At 39.4% G+C, this 25,818-nt stretch overlaps 1 protein-coding gene across 9 annotated transcripts in view; it reads right to left on the bottom strand.

Moving 5' to 3' along the window:
- LOC308625336 (cyclic AMP-dependent transcription factor ATF-7) overlaps positions 1 to 25,818 on the bottom strand; it is a 92,043-nt gene that overhangs the window by 45,219 nt on the left and 21,006 nt on the right. The window contains exon 2 of one of the 9 annotated variants that reach the window (XM_081249399.1): positions 4,150 to 4,204. The exons of the other annotated variants lie outside the window; for them this stretch is intronic. The gene's annotated coding sequence lies outside the window, so the exon portion shown is untranslated. The remainder of the gene's footprint in view (positions 1 to 4,149; positions 4,205 to 25,818) is intronic. 9 annotated transcript variants of the gene reach the window in all.

Here is a 25,818-nt window from a genome sequence, read left to right as displayed (position 1 = left end):
GATTGATTGATTGATTTATGGCTGCATTGGGTCTTCATTGCTGCATGCGGGCTTTCTCTAGTTGCGGCGAGCAGGGGCTACTCTTCGTTGTGGTGCACGGGCTTCTCATTGCATTGGCTTCTCTTGTTGCAGGCACAGGCTCTAGGCCTGCAGGCTTCAGTAGTTGTGGCACGCAGGCTCAGCAGTTGTGGCTCACGGGCTCTACAGCGCAGGCTCAGTAGTTGTGGCACATGGGCTTAGCTGCTCTGCAGCATGTGGGATCTTCCCGGACCAGGGCTGGAAGCCGTGTCCCCTGCATTGGCAGGCGGACTCTCAACCACTGCGCCACCAGGGAAGTCCTCCCTCTCTCTCTCTCTTTTTTTTTTTGGCGGTACACGGGCGTCTCACTGCCGTGGCCTCTCCCGCTGCGGAGCACAGGCTCCGGACGCGCAGGCTCAGCGGCCGTGGCTCAAGGGCCCAGCCGCTCCACAGCATGTGGGATCCTCCCGGACCGGGGCACAAACCCGTGTCTCCTGCATCGGCAGGCGGACTCTCAACCACTGCGCCACCAGGGAAGCCCCCTTCTCTCTTTTTAATACTATTTTCATGTGACTTTTTTCAGTAATGCCATAAACTAAATTCTGTGTCCAGTGGCTTTAAAACTGGTAATCTGTATGGCTTATCAGGCCTCTCTGGTCCTGAAATGACTGTTGTCAATGCCTTGCATATTCGATTGCTTGGGGGAGGGTGGGGGGGTGGGGGTGGGGAACAGAAATGGAAGAGGTTTGGGAAAGACACTATTAGTTTCTAAACCCAACCCTCATTCCCAACCCTTCTCCCTTGCTTGCCTCCCATTATAGAGGCTGAAAAGCCACATACTCATTTTTTCAGTTTCCCATGCAGCTAAGATTAAAGCCATCACACAGTTCAGGCCAATGAGACACAGAAATCCACTGAGGGTTGGGGCAGAAGACTGCACTTCTGGGATAGCATTTGCTTCCTTACAAAAGGGAAAGCTAGAAGAAGAAAATTCCTGGTGCTACTCCTTTTTTCTTCCTCATCCTCTGACAGTGAGACTAAAAGGTAAAATAGCTAAAAATGGCAGAACAGAGAGGTAGAAAGTCCTCAATAACCTTGCTTAATTGCTCAGTCTTAATTCTTAGACTTCTTGTGTTACAGGTGTTCATGAAGTTTTAAGCTACCGTTAGGTACTTGTAGCTGAAACCATTCCTAACCAATACATGATGGTTTTCAGGATATAGATTTTTCCTCATTTTCTATGTAAGGAACGTGGATATGGAATATGTAATAAAATATCTCATTCTATACCTTTAAGAATACTTATCAATTGGACCCTAATGTGGAATTCCATTTTCATTTTCACATAGTATACCAAATAAATTATTCTATCTCATAATCAATTTTTGCCTCAGGGCTCCTTAAAAACAATAGCTATATAGTGTCTGAGTTGGGAAGGACAAAACAGTAGGAGAGGTACCCTATCACGCTGCTCTTGAAACTGAAGGAGTTAAAGATCACTCTTCACTAAGGTATGGAGTTTCAGGCAGAAGGACATCTTTTCTCATTCCTGGCTGCCCCTCTCCCTCAGTACCTAATGGCTGGCTCTTTACTAAATGCCAGGGCACTCTTGGGAACTATGCTAAAGAATTAACAACAACAGATCCATTATCTTTCTTTAGCTGGTAGCTACTTACTTGGATGGATTAAATGCTCAACAAACTTTAAAGGACCAGTGCCTAGGAGCAGAGAAATCCCAGGGACAATTCAGCAGGGCTTGGTCCCCTGTCAGTTACATGGTTAATTGCTTTCTCCATAGCTCTGGGCTAACGGTAGGCCTTTTAGTATTCTACTTTCCAGATGTAGCCACTTAGTTGGGGTACCATTAAAGTTCCCAAAGGGACAACTTTAGTTCTTAACAAAGCAAGGAAACTTCTTTTTGGGTCAAAATGATTATCACACAGTCCTATTAAGTTCTTGTTGAAACTACAAACTTATATTTTTCAATCTCATCTCTCTTCCCAAATTCTTATTAGGATATAATGAGCCCTTGAAAAACATCAAGTACTTTTTTTGTTGTTGTTTGTTTGTTTTTTAAATTAATTAATTTATTTTTCGGCTGTGTTGGGTCTTCGTTGCTGCACATGGGCTTTCTCTAGTCGTGGCAAGTGGGGGCTACTCTTTGTTGTGGTGTGTGGGCTTCTAATTGAGGTGGCTTCTTTTTGCGGAACATGAGCTCTAGGCGTGTGGGTTTCAGGAGTTGCAGGATGTGGGTCCTACAGCACAAGCTCAGTAGTTGTGGCTCACGGGTTCTAGAGCTCAGGCTCAGCAGTTGTGGCACATGGGCTTAGCTGCTCCGTGGCATGTGGGATTTTCCTGGACCAGGGATTGAACCCACGTTCCCTGCACTGGCAGGCAGATTCTTAACCACTGCTCCACCGGGGAAGTCCCAAAGAACATCAAATACTTTTATCGTCTAATTTCCTACACAGTAAGCGATGTCATCCCTGGATCTCACATATGGGTGGGAAGGACAAACATGCATTGTGAACAGTGTGGACCATAACCTTTAAAGTTAGGAAAATCTACTACACTGTGTTTTTCTCTTGGACTGCTGAAAATTTCATTACGGAAAAAGAATATTCTAAACACTTCTTGATAATACAGGAGATTCTGAATGCTTTCAACAAACTGAGCAGAGCATATATGAGTCACAGTACAGAGCATACAATAACTAAAACCCTGCCTTGTAAGGGCGTATACAATTTACTACTGTAACAGTTAAGCCAAAAGAGAAATTAAAGCTGGGGAAGAGAGATAGCGACGGAGAGAGAAAGACAGAGGGGAGAGGAGAAGGAGAGAGAGATCTCGGTCTTCAAAACTGAGTGCTTAGATTGTTGGGGCAAGCTTACAAGATTACACTCACTCACTCTAAAATAATTTCAAAATGCAGCAATACACTTTTGTTTTAAACAAGCTATCAAATCTTAAGTGCCCAGAGCCTTAGCAACCATAGAAGAGGTTACAGGCTGATAAAGAAATGGGCAAAGACAAGACTCAAATGGTTTGGCAGTCTCTAGAATAAACCAGAAGCTTATACAGGGTATACTGATTCTGCCTTGTCACCTTAATTTAACGCAGAAAAAACTTCTTACCCTGATTTGTTGACATATTCGGCTGATTTATCTTTGTGTGTAACTTGGAAAGTTCTGAAATAAAACCAGGCAAATGGCAAACTCATTAAATTTGGATGTTTGCTTTTTAGCCATTAGAGAGATATTTTAGAATGTTGGCCATTGAATAGAAGTCTATAATAAAAGAACACAGGCAGGCAGGGGAAAAGAATGGAATCTATGCTGCCTAACAGTAACACTTATCCACATGCTCCTTGACTTTCATAGTGATCTAATACAGCAACAACATCAAATACTGGGGAAACTGCCCCTGCTAACCTCTCCAGCCTCACCTCTTGCTGCTCTCCACCAAAATTTATGCTCCAGCAACATAAAGCTATCTGCAGTTTCTCTGAACACGCTATGCTGTTTCATTCTTTTGTATCTGCTGTTCTCTTATGTGTGGAATGTTCTTCACCTTCTCTGTCTGGCAAATTTCTATTTACCTTTCAAAGCCAGTTAAAGCATCATTTCCTCCATGAAACCTTCCCTGATGTCTAACAGACCTCTCAATACTTGCAAATACTTATATTATTACATTTATCATATTACAAGTAATTACATTTTTATGTGTCTGCTTCCCCTATGAGACAATGAATCTGTTGATATCTTATCCATCTTTCTGTCACAGTATCTAGCATGGTGTCTAGCATTGCAGATATTCAAATATTTTTTTATTAAATTGAACCCACAAAAGCTAAAGAAGCTCTGAATGAACTGAGAAAATTATTCATGGACTAGTTTCTGGAAACGTGTCCCCAGGCTTACTCAAGTTTGGAGGTACCTGGAAAAATACACAATAGGAAATGCCTTGATTTTAATAATGGATCCTTTGTGTACACTAAGTCTCTCACTAGAGACATTTGTGAAAACCAATAGTCAATTTTTGATTGTGGTCTAAAATGATAACAAATTGATCCAGTTACATAGAACCCCCACTCCCCCACCTTCCCCCCATTATATCAGAATGGAGACAAACCAGCAGGTGGTAATGGGATCCTATTAACCGTCATATCACATTACAACAGGCCCATCTGTTAGGAGAAGAGAGAAGAGAAAGGATAAATATAAAAACCATCAAGCATACCGATGGGTGTCAGGGAAGATCTAAGTAGACTCTGGTACTCCTAGTCCCTACTTCTTGGTAACAACTCACTATAGCAAACTGCTAATTTCAACCATAGTGTGGTAGGACAATAACAGCTCCTATACTAGTTTGCTAGAGCTGACAAAGTACCACAAACCTGGGGTCTTAAACAACAGAAATTTATTGTCTCATAATTCTGGAGGCCAGAGTTTGAAATCAAGGTGTCAGCAGGGCTGGTTCCCTCTGAAGGATGTGAAGGAGAATCTGTCCCATGTTTCTCTCCTAGCTTCTGGTGGTTTGCCAGCAATCTTTGGTCTTCCTTGGCTTGTGGCAGCATAACTCCAATCTTTATTCCCTGGGTGTATGTCTGTGTCCTGTTTCCTCTTTTTATAAGGACACCAGTTATACTGGATTAGGGGCCTACCCTACTCCAGTATGACCTCATATCAACTAATTACGTCTATGATCCTATTTCCAAATAAGGTCACATTCTGAGGTACTTGGGACTAAGATTTCAACATGTAAATATAGGTGCACAATTCAACCCATAATAGTTCTCAAAGATATGCCCATGTTCTAATTCCTAGAACCTGTGAATGTTACCTTATATGATGACTAAATTAAGGGTTTTGAGATGAAGAGGTTATCCTAGACTATACAGTTGGACCCTCAATGCCATCACAAGTATCCTTATAAGAGAGAGGCAAAGAAGAAGGTGATGTGAAGGCAGAATCAGAGTTTGGAGTGATGTGGCCACAAGCCAAAAATTGTTGGAAGCCACCAGAAGCTGGAAGAGGTTAAGGAAAGGATTCTTCTGAGAGCCTCCAGAGGGAGCATAGCTCTGCATGCACCTTGATTTTGGACCTTCGTCCTCCTGAACTGTGAGCATAATGAATATGGTAGATATTAAACCAACTATCAATAATCACTTTAAATGTCAATAGTCTAAATACACCAATTAAAAGAGATGATCAGAGTGGATCAAAAAACAAGACCCAACTATATGTTGTTTATAGGAAACACACTTTAAATATAAAGACATGTATAGATTAAAAGTAAGGGGATGTATGCAAAAAGATATACCATGGTAACACTAATCAAAAGAAAGGGGAGGGCTTCCCTGGTGGCGCAGTGGTTGAGAGTCCACCTGCTGATGCAGGGGACATGGGTTGGTGCCCCGGTCTGGGAGGATCCCACATGCCATGGAGCGCCTGGGCCCATGAGCCATGGCTGCTGAGCCTGCGTGTTTGGAGCCTGTGCTCCGCAACGGGAGAGGCCACAGCAGTGAGAGGCCCATGTACTGCAAAAAAAAAAAAAAAAAAAAAAAAAAAAAGGGGAGTGGCTATATTAATTTCAGACAGAGCAGTCTTCAGAGCAAGGAAAGTCATCAGGGATAAAGAAATATTACATAATGATAAAGGGATAAATACTCCAAAAAGACAAAAAAAATCCTTAATATACATGTGCCTAACAACAGAGTGTCAAAATACATGAGACCAAAACTGATAGAACTGCTAGGAGAAACAGATGAATCCATATTATAGTTGGAGACTTTGACACTCCTCTATCAGAAATGGACAGATCCAGCAGGCAGAAAATCAGTAAGGACATAGTTGAACTCAACAGCACCATCAATCAACTGAATATAACTGACATCTATAGAATACTTCATCCAAGAATAGCAGATTACACATTCTTCTCAAGTTCACATGGAAGGAACATTCACTAAGACAGACCTCACTTGAGGCCATGTAACACACCTTAACAAATTTAAGAGAATGGAAATCATACAATGTCTGCTCTCAGATGACAATGGACATAAAAAAGAAAAAAGCAAATTAAAGCCAAAGTAAGCAGAAGAAAATTAATAATAAAAATTAGAACAGAAATCAATGAAATTAAAAACAGGAAATCAATAAAACCAAAATCTGATTCTTTGAAAAGATCAATAAAGTTGATAAACCTTTACATAAGCTAACTAAGAAAAGAAAGAAAGGGAGTTCTCTGGTGGTCCAGTGGTAAAGAATCCACCTTACAGTGCAGGGGACGTGGGTTCGATCCCTGGTCAGGGAACTAAGATCCCACATGTTGTGGGGCAACTAAGCCTGTGCACCGCAACTATTGAGCTCAGCGCCTCAACTAGAGAGCCTGCGTGATGCAAACTACAGAGCCCATGCGCTCTGGAACCCGCATGCCATAACAGAGCCCACACGCTCTGGAGCCTATGCGCCACAACAAGAGAAGAGAAAACCCACACGCCACAACTAGAGAGAAGCCCACGCGCCACAACTAGAGAGAAGCCCGCGTGCTGCAGTGAAAGATCCTGCATGCCTCAACAAAGATCCTGCATGCTGCAACTAAGACCCAACGCAGCCAAAAGAAAAAAAAATTAAGTACAACCTAATGAAATCGGAACATGTTATGAGACTACAGGGTAGGGAGAAACCAGCTTTATAAGAATTGGGGAAGTCATGATAAAGGAAAATAAAGATAATATTAAAAAAAAAAGAAAAGAGAGAAGATACAAATTATTAGTATCAGATATGAAAGAGGGACACCACTCCAGATTACATGGATGTTAAAAGGATAATAAAGGACTATTATGAACAACTCTATGCCCACAAACTTGATAACCTAGATGAAATGGGCCAATTCCTTAAAAGACACAATCTGCTAAAACTCACACAAGAAAAAATGGACAATATGAATAGGTCTATATCTATTAAATAAATTGACTCAATAATTAACAACCTTCCAAAACAGAAAGTACCAGGTCCAGATGGTCCACTGGTGAATTCTAGCAAACATTTAAGGAATAAATTATACCAATTCTCTACAATCTCCTCTAGAGGATAGAAGCAGAGAGAATACTTCCTAACTTATTCTGTGAGGCCAGCATTACTCTAATACCCAAACTAGAGAAAGACATTAGAAGAAAAGATGACTACAGACCATTCTCTGTCATGAACATGGATGCAAAAATCCTCAACAAAATATTAGTAAATCAAATCCAACAATGTATAAAAAGAATTATAAACCACAACCAAGTGGGATTTATCTCAAGTATGCAAGGCTTGTTCAACATTCAAAAATTAATTAATATAATCCATCACATCAGCAGGCTAAAGAAGGAAAATCACATGATCATATCAATAGGTAAAGAAAAAGCATCTGACAAAATCCTACACCGATTCATGATAAAAACTCTCAGCAAACTAAGAATATATGGGAACTTCATTAACTTGATAAAGAACACCTACAGAATACCTACAGTAAACATTATACTTAATGGTGAAAAACTCAAAGCTTTCCTGCTAAGATCAAGAACAAGGCAATGATGTCCCCCACTCTCACCACTCCTTTTCAGCACTGTACTGGGTATCCTAGCTAATGAAATAAGATAAGAAAAGGAAATAAAAGTCACAGAGATTGGGAAGGAAGAAAGAAAACTGTTCGCAGATGACATGATCATCTATGTAGAAAATCCAAAAGAAACAACAAAAAACTCCCAGAATAAACAATTATAGCAAAGTTGCAGGATACAAGGTTAATATACAAATGTCAACTGTTTTACTATATACCAGCAATAAGCAAGTGGAATTTGAAACTAAAAACATGATGCCATTTACATTAGTACCTCCGAAAATGAAATACTTAGGTGTAAATCTAACAAAATATGTAAAAGATCTACATGAGGAAAATTATAAAACTCTGATGAGAGAAATAAAAGAAGAACTAAATAAATGGGCATTTATTGTCAAGATGTCATTTCTTCCCAACTTGATCTATAGATTTAATGCAATCCCAATCAAAATCCCAGCAAGTTATTGTGGATGTTAACAAACTGATTCTAAAGTTTATATGGAGAGGCAAAAGACCCAGAATAGCTAACACAATACTGAAGAAGAACACTGTTGATAGACTGACACTACCTAACTCCAAGATATACTATAAAGCTATGGGTAATCAAGACGATGTAGTATTGGTGAAAGAACAGATTAAAAGATCAGTGGGACAGAATAGAGAGTCCAGAAATAGACCCATATAAATATAGTCAACTGATATTTAACAAAGGAACAAAGGCACACATTCTTCTCAAGTGCACATGGAATATTCTCCAGGACAGACCACACGTTAGGCCACAAAACAAGTCTTAATAAATTTAAGAATACTGAAATCATATCAAGCATCTTTTCTGACCACAGTGGTATGAAACTAGAAAACTGGAAAATTCACAAATATGTGGAAATGAGACATGCTACTGAACAACCAATGGGTTAAAATGAAGAACTTGAAAGAGAAATAAAAAAATACCTTGAGACAAATGAAAATGGAAATGTAAGATACCAAAACTTATGGGATGTAGCAAAATCAGTTCTAAGAGGGAAGCTAAGAAAAATAAATACCTACCTCAAGAAACAAGAAAAATCTCAAATGAACAACTTAACTTTCCAGTTCAAGGAACTAAAAGAGAAGAACAAACGAGGCCCTAGTTAGGAGAAGGAAAGAAATAACAAAGATCAGACCAGAAATAAATGAATTAGAGGGATGTCCTTGGTGGCGCAGTGGTTAAGAATCTGCCTGCCAATTCAGGGCATGCAGGTTCGAGCCCTGGTTCGGGAAGGTCTCACATGCCACGGAGCAACTAAGCCCGTGCACTACAACTACTGAGCCTGTGCTCTAGAGCCCACGAGCCACTACTACTGAGCCCGCGTGCCTAGAGCCCGTGCACCGCAACGAAAAGTAGCCCCCCTTGCCACAACCAGAGAAAGCCCGTGTGCAGCAATGAAGACCCAACGCAGCCAAAAACAAACAAACAAATAAATAAATTTATATATATACATAAAAGAATTAGAGACTACAAAGACAATAGAAGAGATCAATGAAACCAAGAGCTGGTTCTTTGAAAAGATAAACAAAATTGACAAACCACCAAGAAATCACCAAGAAAAAGAGGACAAAAAAAACAAGAAAAGCAAAAAACCAAAACAAACAAACAAAAAAACCCCACAGGAATCACCAAGAAAAAGAGGACAAAAACAAAAAAAAACAAGAAAAGCAAAAAAGCAAAACAAACAAAAAACCACCACAGAAATGAAAGAGACATTCCAACTGGTACCTCAGAAATACAAAGTATCATAAGAGACTACTACAAACAATTGTAAGTCAACAAATTGGACAACTTAAAAGAAATGGATAAATTCCTAAAAACATACAACCTTCCAAGACTGAGTCATGAAGAAACAGAAAATATGAACAGACTGTTTACCAATAAGGAGACTGAATCAGTAATCAAAAACCTCCCAACAAACAAAAGTCCAGCACCAGATGGCTTCATTGGTGAATTCTACCAAACATTCAAAGAATTAATACCAATCCTCAAACTTCCAAAAAATAAAAGAGGAGGGAATACTTCCAAACTCATTTTACAAGGCCAGCATTACCTTGATACCAAAACCAGTCAAGGACACCACAAGAAAAGAAAATTATGGGCCAATATCCCTGATAAACTTAGATGCAAAAATCCTGAACAAAATAGTAACAGAATTCAACAATACTTTAAAAAGATCATATACCATGATCAAGTGGGGTTTATTCCAGGGATGCAAGGATAGTTCAACACCCAAATCATTCAATGTGATACACCACCTTTACCAAATGAAGGATAAAAAGCATTCGATCATCTCACTAGATGCAGAAAAAGCATTTGACAAAATTCAACAACCATTATGATAAAAATTCTCAACAAAGTGAGTATAGAGGGAACATACCTCAACATAATAAAGGCCATACATGGCAAGCCCACAGCTAACACCATACTGAACAATGAAAAGCTAAAAGCTTTTCCTCTAAGAGGAACAAGACAAGGATGCCCACTCTTGCCACTTTTATTCAACATAGTACTGCAAGTCCTAGCCAGAACAATTAGGCAAGAAAAAGAAATAAAAGGCACCCAAATTGAAAAGGAAGAAGCAAACCTGTCATTATTTGCAGATGATACATAGAAAACCCAAAGACCACCAAAAAATTCTTAGAACTAATAAGTGAATTCAGCAAAGTTTCAGGACACAAAATCTATACACAAAAAGTCTATTGCATTTCTATACACTAATAATGAACTATCATAAAGAGAAATTAAGAAAACAATTCCATTTATAATCACATCAAAAATAATAAAATACCTAGGAATAAATTTCACCACAAAAGTGAAAGATCTGTACACTGAAAACTCTAAGACACTGACAAAAGAAACTGAAGAAGACACAAATTAATGGAAAGATATTCATGCTCATGGACTAGAAGAATTAATATTGTTAAAATGCCCATACTACCCAAAGCAATATACAGGTTCAATCAGAAGATCTGAATAGATATTTTTCCGAAGAAGACATACAGATGGCCAAATGATACATGAAAAGATGTGGAACAACACTAATCTGTATCCATGGATACAGAGGGCCAGTCATATATGGAATCTTAAAACAAAACAAAAGCCCACCAAACTTACAGAGAACAAATTGGTGGTTACCAATGGTGGGGGGGGTTAAGGGGGTCAAATGGGTGAAGGGGGTCAAAAGGTACAAACTTTCAGTTATAAAATAAATTAGTCATGGGGATGAAAGGTACAGCATGGTGACTACAGTCAATATATATTACATATTGGAAAGTTGCTAAGAATGTAAAAGTTCTCATCACAAGAAAAAAATTCTGGGAATTCCCTGGTGGTCCAGTGGCTAAGACTCCACGCTCCCAATGCAGGGGGCCCAGGTTTGATCCCTGGTCAGGGAACTGGATCCCACATACCGCAACTAAAGATCCCACATGCGGCACATGTGGCAACTAAAGATCCTGCACGTTGCAACGAAGATTCCACACACGGCAACAAAGATCCCACGTGCCGCAACTAAAACCTGGCACAGCCAAATAAATAAATAAATAAAGAAGAAAAAAAATTCTGTAATTATGTATGGTGATGGATGTTAACTAGATTTACTGTGGTGATCATTTTGCAGTACATATAAATATCAAATCATTATGCTGTACACCTGAAACTAATATAATATGTCAATTATACCTCTTTTTTTTTTTTTAAAGGAGCAAAAGCAATATAGTGGAACAAAGATAATCTTTTTAACAAATAGTGCTGGGACAACTAGAAATCCATATGCAAAAAAGTGAATTTAGACACAGACTTTAAATCCTTTGCAAAAACGAACTCAAAATGGATCATAGACATAAATGTGAAACACAAAACTATAAAACTCCCAGAAGATAACACAGGAAAAGACCCAGGTAATCTTGGGTTTGGCAATGACTTTAGAGACAACAACAAAGGCATAATCAATAAAAGAAACAATGGATAAGCTGGACTTCATTAAATAAAAACTTGTGTTCTGTGAAAGACAATGTCAAGTGAATGAGAAGATAAGCCATAGCCTGGGAAAAAGTATTTGCAAAAGACACATTTGATAAAGGACTGCTATCCAAAATACATAAAGAACTCTTAAAACTCAACAATAAGGAAACAACCCAATTAAAAAATAGGCCAGGGCTTCCCTTGGTGGCGCAGTGGTTGAGAGTCCGCCTGCCGACGCAGGGGACATGGGTTCGTGCCCCGGTCCGGGAAGATCCCACATGCCGCGGAGCGGCTGGGCCCGTGAGCCATGGCCGCTGAGCCTGTGAGCCATGGCCGCTGAGCCTGCGCGTCTGGAACCTGTGCTCTGCAACGGGAGAGGCCACAACAGTGAGAGGCCCGCATACCGCAAAAATAAAATAGAATTTTAAAATAAAATAAAAAATAGGCCAAAGACCTTAACAGACATCTCGCCAAAGATATACAGATAGCACAAAAACATATAAGAGATGCTGCACATCATATGTCATCAGGGAAATGCAAATTAAAACAACATACCACTACACATCTATTCTATTGGCCAAACTCTGGATCACTGATAACACCAAATGCTGACAAGGGTGTGAAGCAACAGGAACTTTAATTCATTGCCAGTGGGAATGAAAAAATGGTAGAGCCAATTTGGAAGACAACTTGGCAGTTTCTTACAAAAATAAACATATTCTTACCATACGATCTAGCAATCATGCAGTTTGATATTGATCCAAAGGAGCTGAAAATTTACGTTCACACAAAAACCTGCACATGGATTTTTATAGCAGCTTTATTCATAACTGCCAAAACTTGGAAGCAACCAAGATATCCTTCAGTAGGTAAATGGATAAATAAACTGTGGTATGTCCAGACAATGGAATACTATTCAGTGCTAAAAAGAAATGAGGTATCAAGCCATGGAAAGACACGAAGGAACCTTAAATGCATGTTAAGTGAAAAATGGCAATCTGAAAAAGGCTACATACTGTATGATTCCAACTATATGGCTTTCTGGAAAAGGCATAGCTATGGACATAGTAAAACGATCAGTGGTTGCTAGGAGTCGGGGGAGGGGTGGAAGGAAAGATGAATAGGTGGAGCACCGAGGATTTTTAGGGCAGTGAATATACTCTGTATGATAATATAACGATGACTGTATGTCAGTATACATTTGTCCAAACCCATCAAATGTACAGCACCAAGAGTGAACTCTAAGGTAAGCTGTGGACTTTGGGTGATTATGATGTATCATTGTAGGTTCATTAGTTGTAACAAATGTGCCACTCTGGTGGGGGATGTTGATAATGGGAAGTGCTATGTTTGTGTGGAGGCAGGGAGTACATGGGGAATCTCTGTACTGTCCTCTCAATTTTGCTGTGAACTTAAAACTGCTCTAAGAAAAGTCTTAAAATTTTTTTGGAAAACCACTAAGTAAAAGTAAATAGATTGCTGCCAGTTTATTCTCATAGAGTGCTCAGAAAAAGAGCCTGAAAAATTAAGCCTGAAGTAGAGTACTCATTGCTTATATTTCTGTAAGACAGAAAAGCATGGCATAGCAGAAAAGTCCAGCTTCTAAACAAGAACTGTAGTCTCTTTGACAGAGCTCCAATCCAATTATGCCCTAGCCACTGATTTTTCTATCACCACTTCCCCTTTGTTTCAGAGACAGCATCCATGACCTTCTGTTCATGTGGTGGAGGAAGAAATCGCTTCCCAGAAAGGCTTTTAGCCCACTGCATTTTACTAGATAAAGAGAAAACAAAAAGCCATTCCACTCTGACAAGCGGATTCCTGTCTACAGAGGAGCAAAATGCCTCCCTCAGGACTACAAGGTACAATATGTTCAAACCTTTAACCACCGCTCTGCCATGAGCTACTACATATGTGCACACAACCCTCTCTCCTCTGAGCAGTCACATGCATAAATGAAAGTACAAGCCTCCATAAGGCCCTGTCTGGCTGTAGCTTCAAATGCATATAAGTAAAAGAATGCTGAAACAAAGCCTCCTCTTTTCACTTCTGCAATTATCTAGGTAAAAATTAAAAGGGAAGAAAAGGAAAGGCTGAAGAGGGAATAGCTAAATTGTTGAACCTAACATGGTACCTTATAGAACATATTTAGACACCTAGACCCCTGGAAATTTTAGAGTAATTACTTTTATTGTCCCCTCCAAATACCGTCTAAGTGGACTACAGTCTCTTCCTTAATCCTAAGAAATGCCTGAAACTGAAGTATAATAAGACGACAAATGTCTGAAGTTATGAACATTAGCACAGTGAAAAAAAATTAAGGCACACAGATTGCCACTGTGTAAAAAAACAATGATGCTAACTGAAGTGATGGATGTCTGTAATACTGTCTGCCCCCTCTGGTATTATACAGCTATCTCCACCTACACACCACAGCAGAGCTTTAAAATTACCTCAACAGCTCTTTTCACTTGAGTCAAATAACTTATGGTAGTGAAAGATTTCTTTGTGTTTGTTGCTATTGTTGTTTTGGTTAGTAAGCTTGAGAAGAGAGACACAAAAATGAGGTAACTGAGGCTAGCATTAAAATGTAGGGCCTTTTTCATTTTTTAAAATAATCATCCATCCTATTAGGCTGTCACTGCCTACCTGATAACCTCTTAGGAGCCAAGCTTGTAGTTTCTGTTTGATAGGTTGCTGCCCTGAATCATCTTTTCTTTGTATTTACAGTTTTTCAGAAACTCCTGGCAGTACACACACACACACACACACACACACACACACACACACGTACACATATACACACAACTAACTGACTTGTCAGAGGCATCCAACAAAATAAACAAATGAGATCTTTGGACATCCAGAGTAATCATTTTGATAGCTTGTGACCTTGCCCAATAAGGTATTCTTAGCTCTAAAGCCAAGAATTTGACTTCATGGTCAAAGGTAGGAAAGACAAGACTCTAGTCAGATACTTCCTACAGTTGAATGCAGAGTTACTTTCACATAGTCCACGGTTATATAATGAATCATTATTAGAATCAAGAAGGAAATGTATATTTTAAGCAACTTTCCAGTAAAGGATAAAGACATTCAGACAAACATACAAAGAATCCCTTTACTAAAAATGTCAACTATAAGACTCTCCAGGGACAGTAATGGAGGTCCCTCAAAAAACTAAAAATAGAACTACCATATGACCCAGCAACCCCACTACTGGGCATATACCCTGAGAAAACCATAATTCAAAAACAGTCATGTACCACAATGTTCACTGTGGCTCTATTTACAATAGCCAAGACATGGAAGCAACCTAAGTGTCCATCAACACATGAATGGATAAAGAAGATGTGGCACATATATACAATGGAATATTACTCAGCCATAAAAAGAAACGAAACTGAGTTATTTGTAGTGAGGTGGATGGACCTAGAGACTGTCATACAGAGTGAAGTAAGTCAGAAAGAAAGACAAATACCATATGCTAACATATATATATGGAATCTAAAAAAAAAAAATGGTTCTGAAGAACCTAGGGGCAGGACAGGAATAAAGATGCAGACATAGAGAATGGACTTGAGGACAGGGGGAGGGGGGAGGGTAAGCTGGGACAAAGTGAGAGAGTGGCATGGACATATATACACTATCAAATGTAAAATAGATAGCTAGTGGGAAGCAGCCTCATAGCACAGGGAGATCAGCTCGGTGTTTTGTGTCCACCTAGAGAGGTGGGATAGGTAGGGTGGGAGGGAGACGCGAGAGGGAGGAGATATGCGGATGTATGTATATTTATAGCCGATTCACTTTGTTATACAGCAGAAACTAACACACCATTGTAAAGCAATTATACTCCAATAAAGATGTTAAATAAATAAATAAATAAATAAGACTCTCCGGGGGGCTTCCCTGGTGGCGCAGTGGTTAAGAACCTGCCTGCCAATGCAGGGGACACAGGTTCGATCCCTGGTCCGGGAAGATCCCACATGCCGCGGAGCAACTAAGCCCGTGTGCCACAACTACTGAGCCTGTGCTCTAGAGCCCGCAAGCCACAACTACTGAGCCCGTGTGCTGCAATTACTGAAGCCCGCATGCCTAGAGCCCGTGCTCTGCCACAAGAGAAGCCACCACAATGAGAAGCCCGTGCACCACAACAAAGAGTAGCCCCCTCTGGCCGCAACTAGAGAAAGCCCACACGCAGCAACGAAGACCCAACGCAGCCAAAAACAAATTAATTAATTAATTTAAAAAAATACTCTCCGATCTCTTTTGATCCTTTATGTGTACTTCTACATGTTTTTATCACAAGTTATTTCACATAAATATTTCCGTGTATCTACTTAGCCATATATTTCCACTTCCAGTCATAAATGAAATGTCCATCGCATCAACACACCACAGTTCGTAAGAGAAAAGGAAAGAGCAGATATATGAAAGTGCTATGAAGTCAAAGAAGGAAAGATTGTGAGATCTGAGTGGAGAAGAATTCTATTATTTAACAGTTAAGACCCTCCATGCAGTCATACCTCCAAAAAGTCAGAGAATAAACAAGTTATCAATCATTGGGCAGATCATGTATCTCACTACACTGGTAACATACTCCGAATCATACCCTAATTCCACCTTAGTCACATTTCCTCTTGTTAACAATCTGTATGGCAGCCACAATAACAAAAGCCCCACTGCTACATGGCACTACATAAAGCAAGACACCCAGATACCATCCTGTGCATTTGGGAGCTTACAGGCATAAAACTAAGATGAGGAAGAAGGGAGTATGAGTGAGGAAGAAGGGAATATGAGTCAGGAACCAATGACCCAGTCTAGAATTCAAAAAGATGACACCACAGCGTTTCTTTGGGCCTATTAGTGGAGAATGCTGAAGCTATGATTTTTAGGTCATGGTTTTCTAGCTCTGTCTACATTTCTGGTTGGTCAAGAATTAGTTTTCCTTCCCATCTTAAAATCATGCCCCTACTACTAAACAGTGGTTGTTTACCTCACAAACAGTTAGATACATCTCAGCAGCATTCCCAGGTACATAAAAAACATTATAGATTAATAAGGCTGAGGCAGTTGCAGAGATGGCTCTTTGTTTTAGTAAGAATTCTTATCTTTTTGTACAGGCAGAGCTCAGCTGTCGATCCAGCTCTCTCTGGTATGGCAGCCAGATGACTACCTACATCAGTAACAAACTATAGCTAGGATTTACTTAAATGATTGCATTTGGACCAGTGCAAAAAAACACTACTTATTCTTTTTTTTTTTTTGCCCTGTGCTAGATGTGCATACTTACATGTGTATGGAGAAGAATAAGGAAGCAATTTATCCTAGTAGAAGTGCTGGTCTGAAGTGTGCCTGGGTTTGTATTACAGCTCCATCACAAAGTATTGTATGACCTTGTACAAGTTATTTAACCTCTCTGATCCTTAGTTTTCTCATTTGTAAAATGGAGATAATATTATACCCTCCCTCGGGATTTCTAGGGTTAAAGAAAATATCTGTAAACTATTTCTGCACAGTACGTAAGAGCTCAGTTAGCTTTAGTTATTGTTGCTGTTGCTGCTGTTATTATTATTAGACACTGATACAGTTAAAAACAATCTTGTTTTTGTTCTCTCCCATTCCCCCCATATGATCCCCATATAATTTTCCTATACATTATATAAAAACAACATTTCCTCTAAGTTGTAGATGTACGTATGCACACATAAGATGTTGGCCTGCACTAACTGCTGTTAACCCTGAACATTATGCTATAGAGCCTAACCTAGGCTAGTGTTCATTTTTACCATAGAGTCAATTCAGTTCAACAAGGAAATTAAATTAGTGCTGAGGCCAAGACTGGAAGATTCTCATATGTAGCCAAATCTAAAAGGTAAAGAGTCAGTATCTCTATGAAAAGAGATCTTACCCAATACCAGGGAGTTAACATTCTAAGTAGATGGGAAACTTGAATCCCAGAACTAAAGAAATCAGGTCACTCCCTTTCCCCCATATTTTATCAATCTAAAATTTCCATGGGAATTCCCTAGTGGTCCAGTGGTTAGGACTCCACCCTTTCACTGCCACGGGCGAGGGTTCAATCCCTGGTTGGGGAACTAACATCCCATAAGCCGCGCCGCACGGCCAAAAAATAGTAATAATAAGTAAAATAAAATAAAATAAAATTTCCAAACCAGGACAAGGAGGAAATGTCTCTTTCTACCCAAAGAGAATTAAGTTGTTTCTAGTGTTTACTGGTGCCCTTCTTAATTTATACTTCTCAGGAATTCCCTGGTGGTCCAGTGGTTAGGACTCGGCGCTTTCACTGCAGGGGCCAAGGTTCAATCCCTGGTCAGGGAACTAAGATTCCATAAGCCGTGCAGAGTGGCCAAAAAAAAAAAAAAGATTTATACTTCTCAACTAGCGTCTAGCAGAAGGAAGTTGAGATACCCTAAACAAACCTAACGAGTAAATCTGTTTATCTTTGACATCCTCATAAGTCGTCATGTCTCTTTTGCTTAGGGGCCATCTACCTAAGCCAGTTCTCATCTACTAACCCCTAAACCCAAATAAAAACTTCTATTCCTTTATGTAGCCAATATTACATCTGTGGTTAAACTAATTGATACTAAAGTGTGAATGATAGCTCCCATACTTTTCTAATAACATTAACTTATATGAATCTTTAATTAATGTAGAAGTATATTATTTAAAGGTACTTCTACATTTAAACAGAAGTAAATAAATCAGTTTATTTACACGGATTTTTTCAATCACATATAAGGCTGCCAATGGGAGAGAAGGAGAGGAGACTTTATTGTACTCGACTTCAACAAAGGAAAAGGGATCACAGGCTTTACTTCCTCTCACCTTGCCCAGCCCTAATACCTTGACTCCCCAGAAACAGCCCATTCAGTGTTCATCCTGTCCTTGTTCCCAATACCTAGAACCAGTAAAACTGTCTCCAAGCAAGCCAAATCCTTTAACATCAGAGAGGCTCCCAGTAGAGAAAAAAGGCTGGCCACATAAATCTCCCTAGATTTGATTCTTGTACTTTTAGAGAGACCTCAGAGCTGTGACCTCACATCTTAATTTTCTCTCCCCCATTCTCCAACTGTTCCCAATCACATGGTTATCTGCTCATGACTTTAAAAAAAATTAAAGAAATGCATGATTCTAACTATATGACATTCTGGAAAAGGCAAAACTATGAAGACAGTAAAAAGATCTGTGGTTACCAGGGGCTGAGGTGGGGTGGGGGATGAATAGGTGGGACAACTGGGGATTTTTAGGGCAGTGAAACTATTCTGTATGACATGGTAATGGAGGATACATGTTATACATTTGTCAAAACGCATAGAATGTACAACACAGAGTGAACCCTTATGTAAACTATGGACTTTAGTTAATAATAATGTACAATATCAGTTGTAACAAATCTACCACACTAATACAAGATGTGGCAGGCTGGAGGTACAACAAGGTGGGGGGTAGATGGGAACTCTTGGACTTTCAATTCTGTAAATATAAAACTGCTCTAAAAAAATAAAGTCTATTAATCTTTTTTAATTAGAGGAAACACTGGTTAATAATCCCCACCAGGTCCAAAGGCTAGTAAGAGCCAAGATAAGCAGTACAAGAGGAAAGCAAAAAGTAAAAAATTAAGACTATAAGGCTTGATCTCAAACTGGAGAGGGCAATAACTAAAGACAAGGAAAGAGACTTGAGAAAATGAGAGAAAGAGAACTCTCGCAGCATTTTTAGAGTGACTAGTGTGCAAAACACTAAAGCAAATGTTTTCTCCCTCAGAGAAAGAGAAGAGAAGCCAAGCTCATACGGGGCACTGAGATACTCAGCAGAAAAATCACCACCATTAAGCCTCTGGCATACTTACGAGTGTCACCCTGATGCCTCTCCCTGTGGCTAAGAAATCAGAGCTTGTCATTGTAACCAAGTCTGCAAACTGTGCTGGTGCCAATCTGTATAGTAGATTGAGGTATTTTTCAGAAAAATCAAGGGGTAATTGCCCAGTATCGAAAGAAGATCTGACCCTTGAGAGGAGAAAAGAGGCGTTCCTTTTGCCATTGGATGATCCTCTCTGGAATAACATAAATGGCTCTTAGAGAGATTATATATCTGATAAGCAGAGCTGCAACTCTGACGGCCAATTTGCTGAATGCAGAACAGAGCACTCAGCTTTCTACAATGACTCAAAGGACAAGGTAAAGCTGCAGATTTATTCTGCTGACTTTCCTTGCAGAGCTACTCAAGTTTTTCAAAGGCAAAAAGGAAGAACTCTTTCCTTCCAACCCAGGGAATTGCAAATTCCACCTGGGATCTAAAGACAGAACTATGTTTGCTCCAAATCTGACATCATCGATGTGAACAAGAAGATTTAAAAGCTGGAATGATGGCTGGCAATTTTAGTCTTTAGAGCAGAAGCTGGTTCAGCTCTTCAATCTGCCAGCAGAATCAGCAGCCACACGGGGCACATGGTGTGCCAGACTGGGAATGGGCTAATTTCACAAAATTCATTCTCATTCTCTCTGTACTTTCACATGACAATTGCAAATAGTCCAGATTCTTACCAAATCACAATCTTAGGTAGCATATTTCACTGCACAAAGAAATTTCAAAGTAAAAACACAAAGGCACCATTACAAAGAGATAAATCCCAAAGCTTCCATCTTTTCTCCATGATGCTTTCTTTCCTCCTTGAAATCCTTTCCTTAACCTGTTAATTTTATGAGAAGACTTAAAAAGCAAAATCTGTCTACAATAAACTATAAATAGCAGCATTTCTGCCTCACAATTTGTATGTCACTTCTTCAAGATGAGATTTTGAAAAAGAAAAGCTTTCTATACATCCTAACTCGAATGTAACAGCCACATGCTATGATTTATAGGACAGTCCCTCTGTAGTTAAATAGATTCAACCGTCAACAGACAAAAGAAAAACTAGGCTTGAGAGTTAAAAGATACCCAATTTGTTTAAAACCTTTTTTTTATGTTATCTTACGATAAACAAAGACTGAAAAACACTAACATTTAGAGGGAGTCAGTTTTATTTTTATTTTTAAAAACATGCATTACTGTACTGAGCAAGTACCCTGGAATAGGTACTGGAGGAAGGGGATTAATAATAACAAAATATAGCTCAGAAAATTATAAGCAGGCTAAACCAGAATAGTATTTTTCCCCAAAAACAAAATACCCCTTTTTAGAAAAATGAAGGAAAAGAGGACAAAAAAAGTTTTGCTCTATAAATAATGCTATCAAACAATTATATGTCTTAAATTTTTAGACATAACCCGAAGTCTAAAATATAGCTAACTGAAATTTAGCTAAGTACTTGCAACTGTAACCCTTTTAAAGGGATTTACCGTTTAGTTATAAAGACAATTAAGACTGAAACCTGGCTCTGACCAAACTCCAGCTGAAGGTGCTTTTCTTGTATTATAAAGTCCAATTTAAAAGGGGCATTTTGTTTTATTTAAGTCACTAGCATATGGTTAAAAAACTTAAGTTTGCCCCATTACATCCTTTGAGCAGAACATTTAAGTTCTCTTTCTTCTCCTACGAAAGAGCATCCAGAGAGCATCTCTTGCACCTTGTTCATAATGCACAATTTATCGGCATTTCGTTTCCTTTCTAAATGGCCGGGAGGGAAGAAGAGCTCCATAGCCACTGTGTGTGGTTAGTAATGGCGCTTTTACTTGTCATTGTACAAAGCCTGTTAAATATTTACAACACAGCAATATCTAGTCCTAAACGCCCAGTTGTGAGTTTGAATTTTTTTAGAAATAAATCTATGACAAGTTTTCCCCAGCAAAACGCCAGAAGACTCTCCTAACAGCTTCAAGAGACCCAGCGGGTCCAGAGGAGCAGTTATAGGCCATCTGGTGATTACTTATTATTATTTATACAGCAGTGTAGATGTACACACAGATGTGTTATGAATCCACATACAGAGTAGGCCTTAACAAGGGCTTCAGACAAAACGCAACTGCTGAGCAAGTCAATCTGCATTAAAGAAACATGCTAACCAGACAGAAGGAGCACAGTGGCTGTGCTTCAAATTTGCCGCATTAGCTGGAAGAGTTTTTAATAAAAGAACGAAGAATTCTATATAATGATGACAATATCTTGTAAGTTAACAACCTAGTTATATGTACATGGTTTTGCAGGGGTGGCAAAAGAGGGATTAATGAAGGACAGGCTCTCATATCCAGAAGGCGGTTTATAAACTCAGCAGTTTGTAAAAGAAGGGACTAGGAAAGAGGCCCTTCTCCTGACTTAGGATGAACTGAGATACAAAGACAGAGGATTTTTTTTCTACCAGGAATGTTCTGAGAACAGTTTCTGGGCTCCCATACCAAATATTAAGTCATATCCAAGGAAAACAAGAGTGAGTAACTGAAAATTTTCACCTTAATTTCTTGGGTATAGCTCCAATTAGGTTCATAACAGCCTTTTTTTTTTTTTGGCAGACTGGAGCTGGGATGCTTTTAATCTACTATGCTCTTAGTAACATAATAATAAATATAACACAAAAAACTAAAATAATCAACCACTTGTTTCTAAGAGTAAATGTCAAGAGTGCCAGATCTGACATTAAAAAAACTTGGGTTTAATTCCTTGCTCTTAACATGTCTACATTTTTCATCCCAGTCCCAGTTTTTTTCTTTACTATGCATAACAGTGGTCTACTGCTATTACAAGATTACATAAAACTGCAGCATACTTAAAGTGGACTGAAAGTTATTTCAAAATCAACATATTATTACAAAAAACAAGGTTAGCATTTGGCCTAATTGTGTATAAGGCAGTGTATTTTCAGCTGCCTGACAGCATGCAGGCACTCTTACCAGATGGGAACTGGATTAATTATTGAATGAAATATGAATTATTAAATAAAATTTTGAATTTTATTTCTTTATTTTGCGGTACGCAGGCCTCTCACTGTTGTGGCCTCTCCCGTTGCGGAGCACAGGCTCTGGACGCGCAGGCTCAGTGGCCATAGCTCATGGGCCTAGCCGCTCCGTGGCATGTGGGATCTTCCCGGACCAGGGCACAAACCCGTGTCCCCTGCATCAGCAGGCAGACTCTCATCCACTGCGCCACCAGGGAAGCCCCAAAATTTGAATTTTTAAAAAACTCTTGGCAGGGGGTGAGAAAGAAAGGCTTATTTGTTTGCCTGAAATTGTTTTCACCTGTCGAAGCATGTAAAGCTAGCACAAATCACAGCACATATCACCACAAGTGGTGTTTATGTACCAGAGCCATTTTTTCCTATGTTATTCTCCAATTCAAGATGCTCCCCTGACATAAAGAATTAGTAATCAGCACCAGCCATTCCTCCTTGCTTTTCTTTTGTGCCAATGCCAGTTAATAGGAAAACTTGCCAAAGGGACAGAACTGACAATCCAGAGTCCCACAGTACCAGTAGAGCCTATTTCACGGGAGGGCTGGGATAACAGGAATAATCTCTATAGATCTGTGTTACATAGGCAATAAAATATACACCTTTGCAGCATGCCAGCATTTAACCAATCATAGAAGCTATTTGTTGCCTCATATATTACAAAGCAATAGAGATTTAAGGGATAATTCATGGAGGCAGAGGATACGAAGCAATAAACAGCACTGGAGGTTGGTTAAATGCCAAGTGAAGCCAGGACTACAGCACCATAAACATTATTCCTATTATATGACAAGGTAAGGATGTAAAGAAGCTGCCCTCCATCCCACCACAACTAGGGCTCTACTGCTACCCTGGCCTTCGGAAGGGAAAGCAGGCTCCGGAGGTCTATGAACTAGTTATACGTGTCGTGTCTCAGAAAGATACGAACAGAACCTCAACCTGTACCTAAATGTTCTCTGGGAGAAGAAAAGATCTGGTAGTAGATATCCTCGGTGGGGGTGGGGTGGGATAGAAGAACAGCACCTCAGCATCACAATGGGTAGAGAAACAATCAAAGGATTTTTCCTTAAAAGGACAGAGTCATACACAGTGGTTGTGACAGAAACCCTTCTCAAAAATGGCTAATAATGGGACGATACTATCCATGAATAGTATCTTCTCAGAGGAAATGTGTTCCTGTTCTTAAGGAAATAGACATTCTAAGTAATAAGCTTATACAACCAGCTTCTGCTCAAAGACTTGATGGTGGTAACCAGAAGGACTACTTAAATCTGCATAATTCATACTGCAAACCAGCATCATGGGCCTGAAAGGGAGGTATAGGAATATGGACATTGTTGACTCCTGGTAATAAAGACTGGACAAGGAATTCCCTGGCAGTCCAGTGGTTAGGACTTCGAGCTTCCACTGCAGGGGGCACGGGTTCGATCCCTGGCTGGGGAACTAAGATCCCACAAGTAGTGCGGTGCGGCCAAAAAAAAAAAAAAAAAAAGGTACAAATTTCCAATAAAACATTTTAAGGGAATTCCCTGCTGGTCCAGTGGTTAGGACTCCATGCTGTCACTGCTGAGGGCCCGGGTTCAATCCCTGGTCACGAAACTAAAATCCCACAAGCCTGGAGGCATGGCAAAAAAAAAAAGGACAAAAAGCATCCAAAAGGTAAGTTATCGGACTGTATCCACATGAAGTAACATCTCAAATTCAAGATTACTGACACACAGTGATTTTTCCTGCATCCACATGCAACAGAACTTTATAATCCACCTTCAAGTAAAAGTGCCCCCCAAAGCATTAAAAACTTACAAGACTTCCTAGATTCAGCACCAAACTGTATTTCTAATATTTTAATAACACAGAGGCAAAGCTATTTTATAGTTACTTTTTTTAAATAGATGCTGTCTTATAAACATTTCTAAAACCCATACAACTCAAATTCAACCAGCCCTTTACCACAGGGTATCTGGGGCTCTGCTGCCTTAACAACACTAAACCATTCTCCAGAGGCAGCTCTATTAACTATTCCTGCTACCACATTCTGTAAAGAAATATTAGCAGGAATATTTTTCCCTGAGTTCCTCTTCATGAGGGTGATGAGGCCTCAAGAGAAACCGAGACTCAACAGGAGAATAGGAATAAGTTAGCTCAAAAAACTCTATCACCTGTCTTTTCAGATAAGAATGCAAAGAATACAAACTTCAGCAGCCATCTTTTTTTAAAAAGTACATGTAGCATATTTAGAACTCAGCTGTGTCACATCAGACTTACTGTTGGGAAGTGGATCATGAACAGAATCCAAAAATAACAGCCATTAAAGACCTAGCAACCAAAACATGTTTACGTATCCATTGAAAGCCCGGTGGTTTTGATTATATGGTGGAGAGCATAAGCCACTAGTCTATTTTAGGTGAATTTTCCTTTCACCTCCCCTTAGTATTAAGGCATAAGATGATTTCTGAATTTAAGGGTACACAGGGTAAAATCTGGGCAGAAAACAGATATTTAAATAATACAAGATTCCTACAACTTTTGTTGGTTGTTTTTTTATGGATCAGTCTCTTGAATTATAATTTGCTTTCATTCCTTCTTCCTCTAACTGGTAGAAGCCACTGATTTTTGAGACTTCTATGGCTGCTGAGTTCTAAACATGCCTTGCAAAAATGATCATGGTCCTTATTACCCCTCCTGGGACTTACATAGCCTTTTTATTATTCTACCATTTCTGGAGTAATCAATGAATCAGTGACAACTGATTATAAATAGGCTTGAAGGCCTCAAAGTGGCTCCAGAATGAAACCATTTTCAAGGTAATAAGGAAGCTGGGACGACAGGCCAAGGGTAGTTCACTTTACCAAATTTATCTTCTCTGTCAGATTTTCACTATTTCATATAACATAAAGCAATCATAGTAAATCTTATAGAGATCCCACTCTAGAGTTATTTGTTACTAGATATTGGGAGAAACCTGAAAGGAGACTAAATATAACTAAAGAACTACAATCTCAGGACTTCCTTGATGGTGCAGTGGATGACTCCGCGTTCCCAATGCAGGGGGCCTGGGTTTGAACCCTGGTCAGGGAACTAGATCCCACATGCATGCCACAACTAAGAGTTTGCATGCCACAAGTAAGGAGCCCACCTGCAGCAACTAAGACCCAGTGCAACCAAATAAATAAATAAGCAAGTCAATAAATATTAAAAGAAGTATAATCTCACCTGACCATAAAGTTTTGACAGGCAAAGCAGGTAAAAGGATGAATCATGCTACCTCAAAGCTTTAAGTTGTAGCTTTTTATCC

This window comes from Mesoplodon bidens (genome assembly GCF_964165515.1).
Source record: "Mesoplodon bidens genome assembly, chromosome: 11".
In the NCBI taxonomy this organism is placed as follows: domain Eukaryota; kingdom Metazoa; phylum Chordata; class Mammalia; order Artiodactyla; family Ziphiidae; genus Mesoplodon; species Mesoplodon bidens.
Note: the sequence above shows the minus strand (reverse complement) of the source record. Positions and strands in the feature narration are given on the sequence as shown.